Source organism: Medicago sativa, chromosome 4, assembly GCF_051527215.1.
Source record: "Medicago sativa cultivar Bolivia chromosome 4, Bolivia_mono, whole genome shotgun sequence".
NCBI lineage: Eukaryota > Viridiplantae > Streptophyta > Magnoliopsida > Fabales > Fabaceae > Medicago > Medicago sativa.
In genome coordinates this window covers 48,355,405-48,366,458 of record NC_140752.1, presented here as the reverse complement: position 1 = coordinate 48,366,458, position 11,054 = coordinate 48,355,405, and the positions used below count along the sequence as shown (strand labels likewise).

Below are 11,054 nucleotides of genomic sequence, written 5' to 3'. Positions count from 1 at the left end.
GTTGCATCGCAGAAAGCTATGAAGAGTCAACTAGGACAAATCCACAAAGTTGTATCTGAAAGACCTGCAGGTCTCTATCTAGTCAGCCGGAGATTGCAGCTACTAAGGAGAAGAAGAATTAGTAGGTCAATATCATAGGGCTCAGGAGTGGTAAAGCAATTGATAGTGTTGAGAAAGAGAGGGAGTTAGTTGTGTTGTGAATCCAATGCCCAAAGAGGAAAAAGTTAGCTCAGAAGAGGAGATACATACCGATGCAACTCCAAGTTTAGAAGAAGCATGTATATAGACTGTTGTATCTCTAACCTCAACATAAATAAAGATGCAGATTGATGCATCTCCAAAGTCAGAAGAGAATTCCATTAGTACCAAAGCTACAACTCCAAACTACAGTCAGTACACCAAGCCTCTTGATCCACCTTTTCCTTAAAGGCTGGTGAAAGCTCCAATGGAGAAGCATTACAAGAAGTTCTTTAGAGGTCTTGAAGCAACTCCACATCAAAATTCTGTTGCTAGAAGCTCTGCAACCAATGCCAAATTATGCTAAGTTTCTGAAGGATGTGATCACTAAGACAAGAAGGTTGGGAGACTTTAAGACATTAGCAATAACAACTGAAAGCAGCATCACTACAAAAAAACGCGTGTTTTCCGGCGGCTAAATTTAGCTTACTGCGGCGGTTTTAGCCGCCACTATTTCCTATACTGGCAGTTTCAAAAACTGCCGAAATTTTTAGTGCCACAATGATTAAAATGGCAGTTTAATGCAAACCGCCATGTAGACCGCCAGAATACGCATTGAATAAAACGGCGGCTAGTTTGTTGAGTATAGCGGCAGTTTCAAACGCCATAATGTACAATAGTTCATCAAAAAAATTGTAGATAGTGGCAGTTTTAGCCGCCATAATTGTCATTTTATTTTTAAAAAAAAATCATGCATAGCGGCAGTTTTAACCGCCGTAATGATCATTTAATTTATAAAAAAAAAAAAATCACTCGTACTAATAACAATTACTAGTACCACCAGTTTTAACATTTCACAAAAATAACAATTACAATATTTTTCATACATAGTGTAACATTCATAGTCCAACAAATTATTCTAGTGGCAATAAATTTGAGTTAGTGATGCTGCCAGCCCGTCTGTGTTCATCAAGCACCATATAAATCCCACACCATAGCCTCACATAGAACAAAAATCCTGCATAATTAGAACAAATCAGCCTGCATTCAATAGCTAAAACGGAGAAAAAACCAAAGTAAAAACAATATATAATGCTATAACACGTCTAACAACTAAATATTTATGTCTTTATCTTGTGCTATAGTCCTGAAGTAGGTAGGCACATTGGTAGAGCTAACACTTCCAAAACACTCAAGAATGGCAAGGTTAGAAGCTAGAAACTACATGGAAGAATATAGTCAAGAAAATAACCAAATACCAGCTCTTTTGGAATTGGCAAAGTTAGACTCTGAGATGATTCAGTCATTACACCAAACAGAATTAGATGAAATATGCAGGTGATTTTATGCTAAAGATTATGCCGAAAAAACCCAATTTTTAGATGATTGAGCAGCCATCATTCCAAATCTTGTTGGGAAGCCAAAGACAAAACCATCACCCTCAGACAGTTCATGTAGTGTGATGAGTGGTACATCACTCTTGGATGGTGCAGTCATCTTACCAAGCACCTCCTCTTGAAGTGTCTCATGTACCTGTTCGCAGGTTAAGTACAGTTAGCACGTAAGCATTGATTTTTAAATGATGGAAATGTTCACAACCTTCGCTTCCAAATAAAATAAGTCGGCATTCTTTCTCAAATTTAGCAAGATTATTATGGTTTTTTAGAGAGTATACTAGAAATAAAAACACAAGAATTATTCGGATATCAAAGGCAAGAGATCATCCTTCATTTCGCAATTATATATAACTATCTTAAGAATTCTGTTGGGTAAAGAGCAGATTTACTATCTTAAAACTCAAAGATAACATGATATCGGGCCTGTTTGGATTGGTTTATTCAAGTTTATCCACAGTATAAATACTTGTGAAATTGTATGGTAGAGCTTATAGAAACAATTAACATACTTATATGAAAATAGTCTGACTTGATTTTATCTTCAGTTATAGAAAAAGTTTATACATAAGCACTTATATGATAAGCATTTATGCTATAAGAACTTAATTAAGTTCTTTATTCAAACAGGGCCATGGTCACAACAAAGGAACTTAGCCAACAAAACATTTAATCAGCCATGTAACAGCTGAATGGCATGAACAATGACATTAAGTTCAAAACCAACTATGGACCTTAAATAAAGAGTTTTACAAACAACTCTTTACTTTTTTAACAAATTTATGTGCTCTGTGGACAAATCAGCCTTAGCTCAAGAACTGATGTTGCTCAATTATATGACACTATGGAATGCAGAAGGAAATGTAAATTTGGTAACACAAATACTTGCCTGCCATAGTTTGGCTTCAACGCCTTCCACAGAAGCAGCACCTTTCTTTATTTCTTCTGCTAGTTTCTCCACATGTCTGTACATGGAGTAGTACCTGTCAAAACATCACAAAAATAACATTTTTAATTAAAGCTTGCAGGAACATGTTCAGGAGTTCACTTTATTTATGAAATCAAAGAAGAATTGTGCGAAATTGTCCGAGAACTAAATACATAAGATCAGAACCAGCAGAGAAATAATTATGATATTCATTCAGCTTTGAAACCATAAAAAATGTCAAATGCAATATTGTTAACCTAGTATTACTCATTAACCTAGTTTCCTTTTCTACTACCTCTCCCTCGAGTTCTTTCTAAATTGAATAACAACTTGTCTAGTTGACATCAACAAACACATTTGACAGTTAAATTTTTTTAGCATTGCAAAAGAAATGACGATTTATCATTGAAACAAGCTAATATATTAAAATTTTTATGAACCAAACAATCGGGACGAGGGCATTAACATCGGTGCCCCAACTCATTGCTATTCTTCATTGAGTGTACAATGAAAACTATTGCAACCGATATTCACACTTTCTTTATGATTTAGTGGAAAAAGAGAGGACGCAACTAGAATTAGAAATGTGTATTGTAAGATGCTAATAACCATGTTTAGAATTAGTTCTTTTCCTAACTTTGCTATCTTCTAGCCACGAGAGAACAAATCACACTTTCTCTCCAAAAGTACTAGTTAAACTTAACAAATCAAGCATTACTACTCTTATATCAATATAAAGATCAACTGTGCCACGTAACGAAAATTAATACTCAACATATTATGTAATCAAACCACACCAAAACCAAATCAAGTTTTGAATGGATGTTTCATACATTAACTACAACCAAAACCAAAAATTTAGACTGAATCAATACATGGAAAAACTACCTCCGAAACAACAGAGTTGGAAGCACTGTAAGTTCCTTAAAGCCTTCCAAATTAACTTTAAGCACTGTAAGTTCCTTAAAACCATCCAAATTAACTTTACTTTCATGACCTAAATAAGACATCATAGATTTAGCAAAAAAAAATCGCTAGCATATTTTATTTCATCAGGACATAGAAAGGAAATAAGATCTGGAGGATGACCTGTGGACCTTCTTCTTATGATTCTGAGGCGTGAGCAGAAAAATCCAGCAGAGCAAAAAATCCACTAAAATTGGCATTAGTGGTTTATACCTAGAAAATCAACAAAAAGATCATTTTTAAAATATAGTCTTTGCATAAACAAAATAAATAAATAACTTTCAGTATCAGATCAGTTTCTATTCTAATTAAGTATCAGTTTCCATTCAAAAAGAATAAAGTTTTAGTAATTTACCTGTACAGATCTTTAAGCAGTGGAGATCGAGGGTTTCTCCTTGAGTAGCTGACTTCACCTTAAGCTGCAATCAATTCACGCATTTGTGAATATAAATTCAGCTATCGTACATATCAATGAACAAATTAATGTTAGTTTCAGAAATACCAGATCTAGGGTTTGAGAGGATTCGACCGTGAGTTCACGGCGGATGAACAGAAAGGGTTTGCGTTGAAACATAGGCGCTTTTGTGATTAGTGGTGCAGATCGACGGTTTCAACGGCGGATGGGTTCGGTGGACGGACCGCTTCATGATGGAACAAAAGAAAAGGTTTAAGGGTCAGATGCGGTACCATGGGTTCGAGTGAAGAGTGAAGGAAGGGTTTGTCGTCTCTAGGTTTGAAGCAGAAAAGGAATCGTTCTTGATTTGTTCTGGAAGAAAGGGTTCGATGCAGAGAAGAAAGGGTTCGATGCAGAGAAGAAAGGGTTCGCGGAGAAGAAAAAGGATTCTTCTCTAGGTTTGTTCACTCTGGGTCTGTTCAGGAAGAAAATAAACAAAGAAGAGTAAAAATAAAAATGAATTGAAAAAGAATGGAGGGATAATAAAAGTTAAGTACGCCAATTTTTTCGGTCATTTGGAAAATAAAATTGTGAATAAAAATAAAATTGTGAATAACGGCGGGTTAAAATGACATAATATACCATGTGTATTGGTTGAATTAGAAATTGTATATACTGGCAGCTAAAACTGCCGCAATATACTATAGATAGCGGCGTCTCAAAAAACTGCCGAAATAAACCGTTTATAGTGGCGGTTTTGAGAACCGCCGTAATAAAACTGCCGTAATAAACCGTTTAAGAAGCTGGCAACCAAAGATGCAGCGCCAAAGGACGAAGATACAACGCTAGAGCCAACTTATGGGGCTGCAACCACAACTAGGGGTGTTCATGGTTCTAAACTGCATTGGAACTGAACCACATTAATGGATACAATTCAGTTTTAAAAACCACTTTAAAAAAAACTGGTTAATTTTTCAAACCAGTTCCAGTTCGGTTTAGAACCGGTTCAGAACCGGTTTACAGTTTTAAACCAATTTATTTATTCAGATTTTTTTTTTTTTGTTTTCGTTGGAATATAAGCTCTGTGTCTCTTTCTCGACAAAAAAAACTGGTTTATAATAATTGCTTTTTCCAATTCCGCTTTTCAATCATAATTGCTTTTTTTGTTTCACAATCGCTTTTCCAACTCTGCTTTTCTATCATAATCGCTTTTCCAACTCTGCTTTTCTATCATAATCGCTTTTCCGACGCCGATTTTTACCAAACCTGAGCTTCTCTCAGATATCTCTTCGCTCTCACCTCCAATTCCCACTTCCTTCTCTCATAATCGCTTTTCCAACATTGCTTTTGGACGCCGATTATTTCCATGTATTCCGTAATTAATGCATCAATTCTTTTATTTGTATTGAATTTAATTGAAATTGGATGAGAAATTTCAGGAATTCTGCATTTGGGAATTAGCGTATTTCCGATTGTGTTTACTTCAATTGAAATTGAAATAAGGAATCGTAACAGTAAGGAAATTTTCAATTGCTTCTTGAAGTTTTCTTCACAATTGTTTATGAGATTAAGCTGAAGATTTTGAGCTCTTTGATTGAGATTTTTTTATTTTAAATCTTGATTTTGATTTTTTTTGTTTTTTTTTGTTGTTGGTTAATTTAATTGTTTGAGATTAAGCTGAAGATTTTCGTTCTCTTTGATTGAGATTTTTTTTTTTAAATCTTGATTTTGATTTTTTTTTGTTGGTTAATTATGGGTCAAATAAACATATTGTACATTTTACTTATTTTGGTTAAAAAAGGTTCATAAATACAAACCAGTTCTGAACCGGTTTTAAACTGAACTGAAACTGGTTTTAAAAAGTGGTTCAGTTCAAAACTGTATAAAGCAGTTCAGTTTAAGTTATGGTTCAATGCAGTTCGGTTCATACTTTGGTTCAGTTAACTGAATTATTTGAACACCCCTAACCACAACTAATGTTCTCCATTGTGTCTATTGTGGGGGAGGGCATGAGTATGAAGAATGCCTTGGGAACTCATAATCAGTCAACTATATATGCTAGAAGTCAACCAAACAGGGCTTACAACCCTTACTCCAACACATACAATCATGGATGGGCAGATCACCCTAACTTCTCACGGGGTGGTCAAAAGAAGAATGCTCCAACTACCAACCCAAACCCTCTAGCAAAGAGTGTTTTCCCAGAGAGTATGGAGGGTCTCTTCAAAGAATTCTTCACCAGAAATGAGTCCACAAGTTCTAAAACTGCAGAAGTCTTAGTTTCTATAGTTGCATCGCAGAAAGCTATGAAGAGTCAACTAGGACAAATCCACAAAGTTGTATCTGAAAGACCTGCAGGTCTCTATCTAGTCAGCCGGAGATTGCAGCTACTAAGGAGAAGAAGAATTAGTAGGTCAATATCATAGGGCTCAGGAGTGGTAAAGCAATTGATAGTGTTGAGAAAGAGAGGGAGTTAGTTGTGTTGTGAATCCAATGCCCAAAGAGGAAAAAGTTAGCTCAGAAGAGGAGATACATACCGATGCAACTCCAAGTTTAGAAGAAGCATGTATATAGACTGTTGTATCTCTAACCTCAACATAAATAAAGATGCAGATTGATGCATCTCCAAAGTCAGAAGAGAATTCCATTAGTACCAAAGCTACAACTCCAAACTACAGTCAGTACACCAAGCCTCTTGATCCACCTTTTCCTTAAAGGCTGGTGAAAGCTCCAATGGAGAAGCATTACAAGAAGTTCTTTAGAGGTCTTGAAGCAACTCCACATCAAAATTCTGTTGCTAGAAGCTCTGCAACCAATGCCAAATTATGCTAAGTTTCTGAAGGATGTGATCACTAAGACAAGAAGGTTGGGAGACTTTAAGACATTAGCAATAACAACTGAAAGCAGCATGTTGATCCAGCACAAGATACCAGCAAAGATGAAGGGCCCATGTAGCTTCACTATTCCTTGTTCTATAGGTAGAGTTTATTGTGGGAAGGCACTTGTGATTTAGGGGCAAGCATCAATTTGATGCCTAAATCAATTTTCAATCATTTGGGAATTGGTCAAGCCAAGCCTACGACTATGAATCTACAACTTGCTGCTAGGTGTCTAATTCACCCTGAAGGAAGGATATATGATATACTTGTGCAAGTGGATAAGTTTGTATACCCTGCAGACTTTATCATACTTGTTTTTGAAGCTGATGAGAATGTTCCTATCCTTTTGGGGAGACCTTTCTTAGCAACGGGAAGGAATCTTATTGATCTGTATAAGGGAGAGCTGACTATGAGAATGAATGACCAACAAATCAAGTTCAATATTCCTAAAGCCATGGGATTTGCATATGAGCTTGTATAAGTGGTGATCATGATAAAGACTATAGACTAGAAGATGAAGGACCAAGTAAGAATACTGAAGCTCAAGAAGAGGTGTGTCCTATCATGAAAAAAGTGGCAAGCAAGGTAGATGTCATCAAGTGGGTAAGTCATGTTCATCTTTGGCCTAAAACTAGAATAGTATGTGAGGCAGAGGCCTTCCAACCTAATGACACTGAGGTGATACCTGAACTTTTTATAGATAACAATCTCAACAAAAATACACCTTTAGATGTCATTAGTGAGGAAGGTAGAATACATTGCAATATAATGCTTGAAAACATGTTGAATAAATATGGGTTCAAACATTCAATTACCAATGCCTATCATACTACTTAGTCTAAAGTTAAGCAATGGAAGTGTTATAAAACTAAGAAGAGAAAGCCCATATCGGGGGAGAAATATAAAGGCTTTAGAAAAGTTATGTCTTAAAAATCTTAAATGGTCTAGAGCTGTATTTCTCACTACTCTCACTAAAGTTATATCTCTGAAGAAGAACATTGCCCATGGGTTCAAAGATGTGAATGAAATAATGAAGCACTATTGGGGTGATTCCCTAGTAGGTGCCTGTTGTACCTCAGTCACTATGATATAACTCGTTTTTTGGGTCATAACCGTCGGGCTGAGGACGTTAAACTAAGCGCTTTGAAAGGAGGCAACCCTGTGGAAACAAGGAGGAATCCTCCCCTTTTTATCTAATGGTTTTGTACTTTTTGTTAGTTTGATTTGAAACAGGGGAAAGATACAACTTTGGTTCTAAAGCAACCGCACAGTCTTGGAGCTATAACGTGTCGTATCGTTTGTACTGGGGGAGAGTTGGATTTGAACTTTCAACAAAGAAACTGATAAGGTGAGAGCGTGGTGTAAGCAATAACCGCAAGAGGACATGGGCTACGCACAACTGCAGAGCATGTTACATCTCCAGACACATGGCACTAATTGACTGCGAAGCTTCATCTTCCGGTTTTCACTCGCCCATTACTCCCTATAGCTATGATGATAGGTCATCTTACGTTATTCTTATCATGTTTTTCATTCTAGTTTAGTAAGTTTTACCATCAAAGTAGAGGAGTTTTAGATCAATTGCCTATGATTTCGGGACATTTGTAATGTTTTCTATTTGAGTCTGTAATTCTATTATTTCCGAAACATAGAAATTTTAGGGTGTTCTTGATGTATGTTACAGCCCACTTTTCATTAGGATTGTTTTTATTTATTATTATACGTGTTTAATTGATTGTTTGTGTGTTTGACTTGGGATTAGTGAATTTTTAGGTGAGACGGGTATTTTAGTCATTTTTAGGACTAAGGGTATTTTGGTCATTTAAGGAGTGAGGGTAAACTAGTGATTTTAAAATGAAGCGTATTTTAGTGTTTTAGTGTGAATAGTTATTTTTACTAAGATTGGTAGTAACTTGAGGTAATTATTTTAAGATGGTAAATAATTAGATGTTTAAAGAGTTAAGTGAGTAATAACTTTTTAATTAAGGGTAAGAGACACTAGACCCATTATGATATGAGATGAGCTAGCCCGTTAGTTGGAGTATAAAAGGAAAACACTAGTGGAAATTAGGTTTAGACTCTCATTTCACACATTTACACAAAAATGGTAGCTAGAGAAAAATACAGAGAATTGAGAGAGAGTGAAGATAGAAGAAAAGAGAAGAACCCAAGTGAAGTGAAGAGAAGAGCAAGCTAGGATTCAAGGAGGGAGTGAAGATTTAGCTAGATCTAAGGGAATTTGAGGTAAGGGGTTAGGTTTGTTCTCTATTATAATTTATAATCATGTTTTAACTTTTGGGTCATGATTTTTTTTGTTGAATTGTGAAATTAATGAGTTTGTATGTTGATTTTCGTGCTTGGAATGAAATGATGATTTTGGGTATGTGAAAATTGTTAGAAACTTGTTGATGCATGGATTTCATTGTTGATATATCTTAAGTTGTTCACTTTGAGATTCTAGCTTAAATTGGTAAAATATGTGATGTTGTTGTTAATTATTGATGAATTCATGACCTATGTACTCTAAATGTTATTGGGTATGTATTTGTGTTGTGAATCCATGAATTTGGTTGTGGTAAATGTGATGTTGTGGTTAAGTTGTTGTGTTTTTGTGACTTTTGTGAAACTGGGTCAAAAAAGGAGAATTATGATTTTGATGATTTTGAATAAATTAATGAATTTGTTGTGTTGGAGTTAGATTGATTATAAAAAAATTTTGAATCAAAGGTTTTGGGTGTGGAATTGTTTAGGAGAAAATCGGGTTTTTGAGTAAAAAGTTGTTTTAAGCAATTTTGAGAAATAAGTCATTTTGGGTGAATGGAATTAAGTTGTTTTGGGCTAGAAAACAATTTTTTGAGTGAGTATAAATGGCTTAAGTGTTTGGGACGTGTTTGGTGCAATTGGGGTCGAAAACTGGTTTTAAAACAGAATTTTACGCGAGAAAATGCAAAAACGTGTTTCCGTTGACCTGCAGAACTGGCATGACCGTGCACCACCTTGGCATGGGTCGTGCGTGGTCCTCTGGTCATAGGGGAAAAACTGCGTGCCTGTTAAGCACGACCGTGTGCACGAGTCTGAAACGTCGTTCTTTTGAAATTTTAAGGTCCCAAATGCACCCATGCGCATGAGGAGAGGCGCTAGGCACCTAGGGTTGCAAGGCACATGCGCCTTGCGCATGGCCCAGGCGTCTGGCGTATGAAGACTTGCGAAAGAAAGTTACATTTTGTGACTTTTGTTGCCCCTTAAAGCCCGTGAATTTAGCCCAAGTAAGGTGGAAACTTTCCCTATAAATACCGCCTTCCTCATTCACAATTTCTCGTTCAGAACTTGAACAATTCAAGAGGAAGGCGATTCTAGGAGCAAAGGAGAAGTTCTATCTTCTCCTATCTTTTCTCGGGTATGTTTTTATCTTTTTGTATTTTGTCTTAGTTATCATGTATAACTAGATATTTATAGGCTAAGGTTCTAAGATGAACCTTTGTTTGTTTTGTTGGATAATTATTTAATTTAATGTCGTTTATTTTAGTATATTTTATGTTGGCTATTAAGTTTTATTAGGATTAATTTATTCTGGCGAAATGCAACCCTAGATTGGGTACTTAGGTCGTGACAGGGTTAATAATGCTATTATTATATGGATGCTTATATTTTGATATTTATATCTTTATACTAATAACTACATGTATAGGAAGTAAGTTATTAATAACTAGACGAAAGTTACCGAAAGCGAGTTGACCCTAGTAGTAAATACTTAGGAGGTGACATTAGTAATACTGAGTAAAATCTGTTGAACCTAGGATGTAACTAGTTATTAATTAGGCAAACAAGCACCAAGGGGAGTGAACCTAGTAAGACCATTGTCTTCGACCTCTTGGTAAGGTAGACACTAATAGGGCTGCCCGTTTGTGGGACTACCAGGGGAGGAGAATAGTGTTCTATGAGTGTCCTAAGATTCATAGATGGGAAGACCTTCGGGAACAATGGTCTTCATTACCTTTGGAAACCTAGGAATGCCAATTTAAGTTTATGTTTCAATTATCTTTCAATTAGTAAGACCCCACACGTAAGGATCACTGTGTGATCAGCAGGTGCAGTTAGTCATCGGAGGGATAGTTTTAGATCAACCGAGATAGTGTAAACCCCGCACATAAGGATCACCGTGCGATCAGCAGGTGCAACTTGACAACCGACTAGGTTAGAACGTCCCAACGACCTTATCACTTGTATAGTCTACTTAAGATAACTAAATGTGACATCAATGTTATTTAAATCCAACGAAATAAATAGTGGAGATTCAAAGAGTCATAACCACTTTC

General features: G+C 36.0%; 1 long non-coding RNA gene across 2 annotated transcripts; it reads right to left on the bottom strand.

Annotated features, from left to right (window-relative positions):
- Positions 1–968: 968 nt before the first annotated feature.
- LOC146929467 (uncharacterized) lies at positions 969–4,647 on the bottom strand. 2 transcript variants are annotated; one of them, XR_015006045.1, is made up of 6 exons: positions 3,968–4,647; positions 3,821–3,884; positions 3,589–3,678; positions 3,388–3,496; positions 2,461–2,554; positions 969–1,195 (listed from the first exon to the last, which is right to left on the bottom strand). It is a non-coding gene; the product is annotated as an uncharacterized LOC146929467 (long non-coding RNA). The 2 variants fall into 2 exon arrangements; XR_015006044.1 differs by lacking the exon at positions 969–1,195 and having other exon boundaries at positions 1,730–2,554.
- Positions 4,648–11,054: the final 6,407 nt, after the last annotated feature.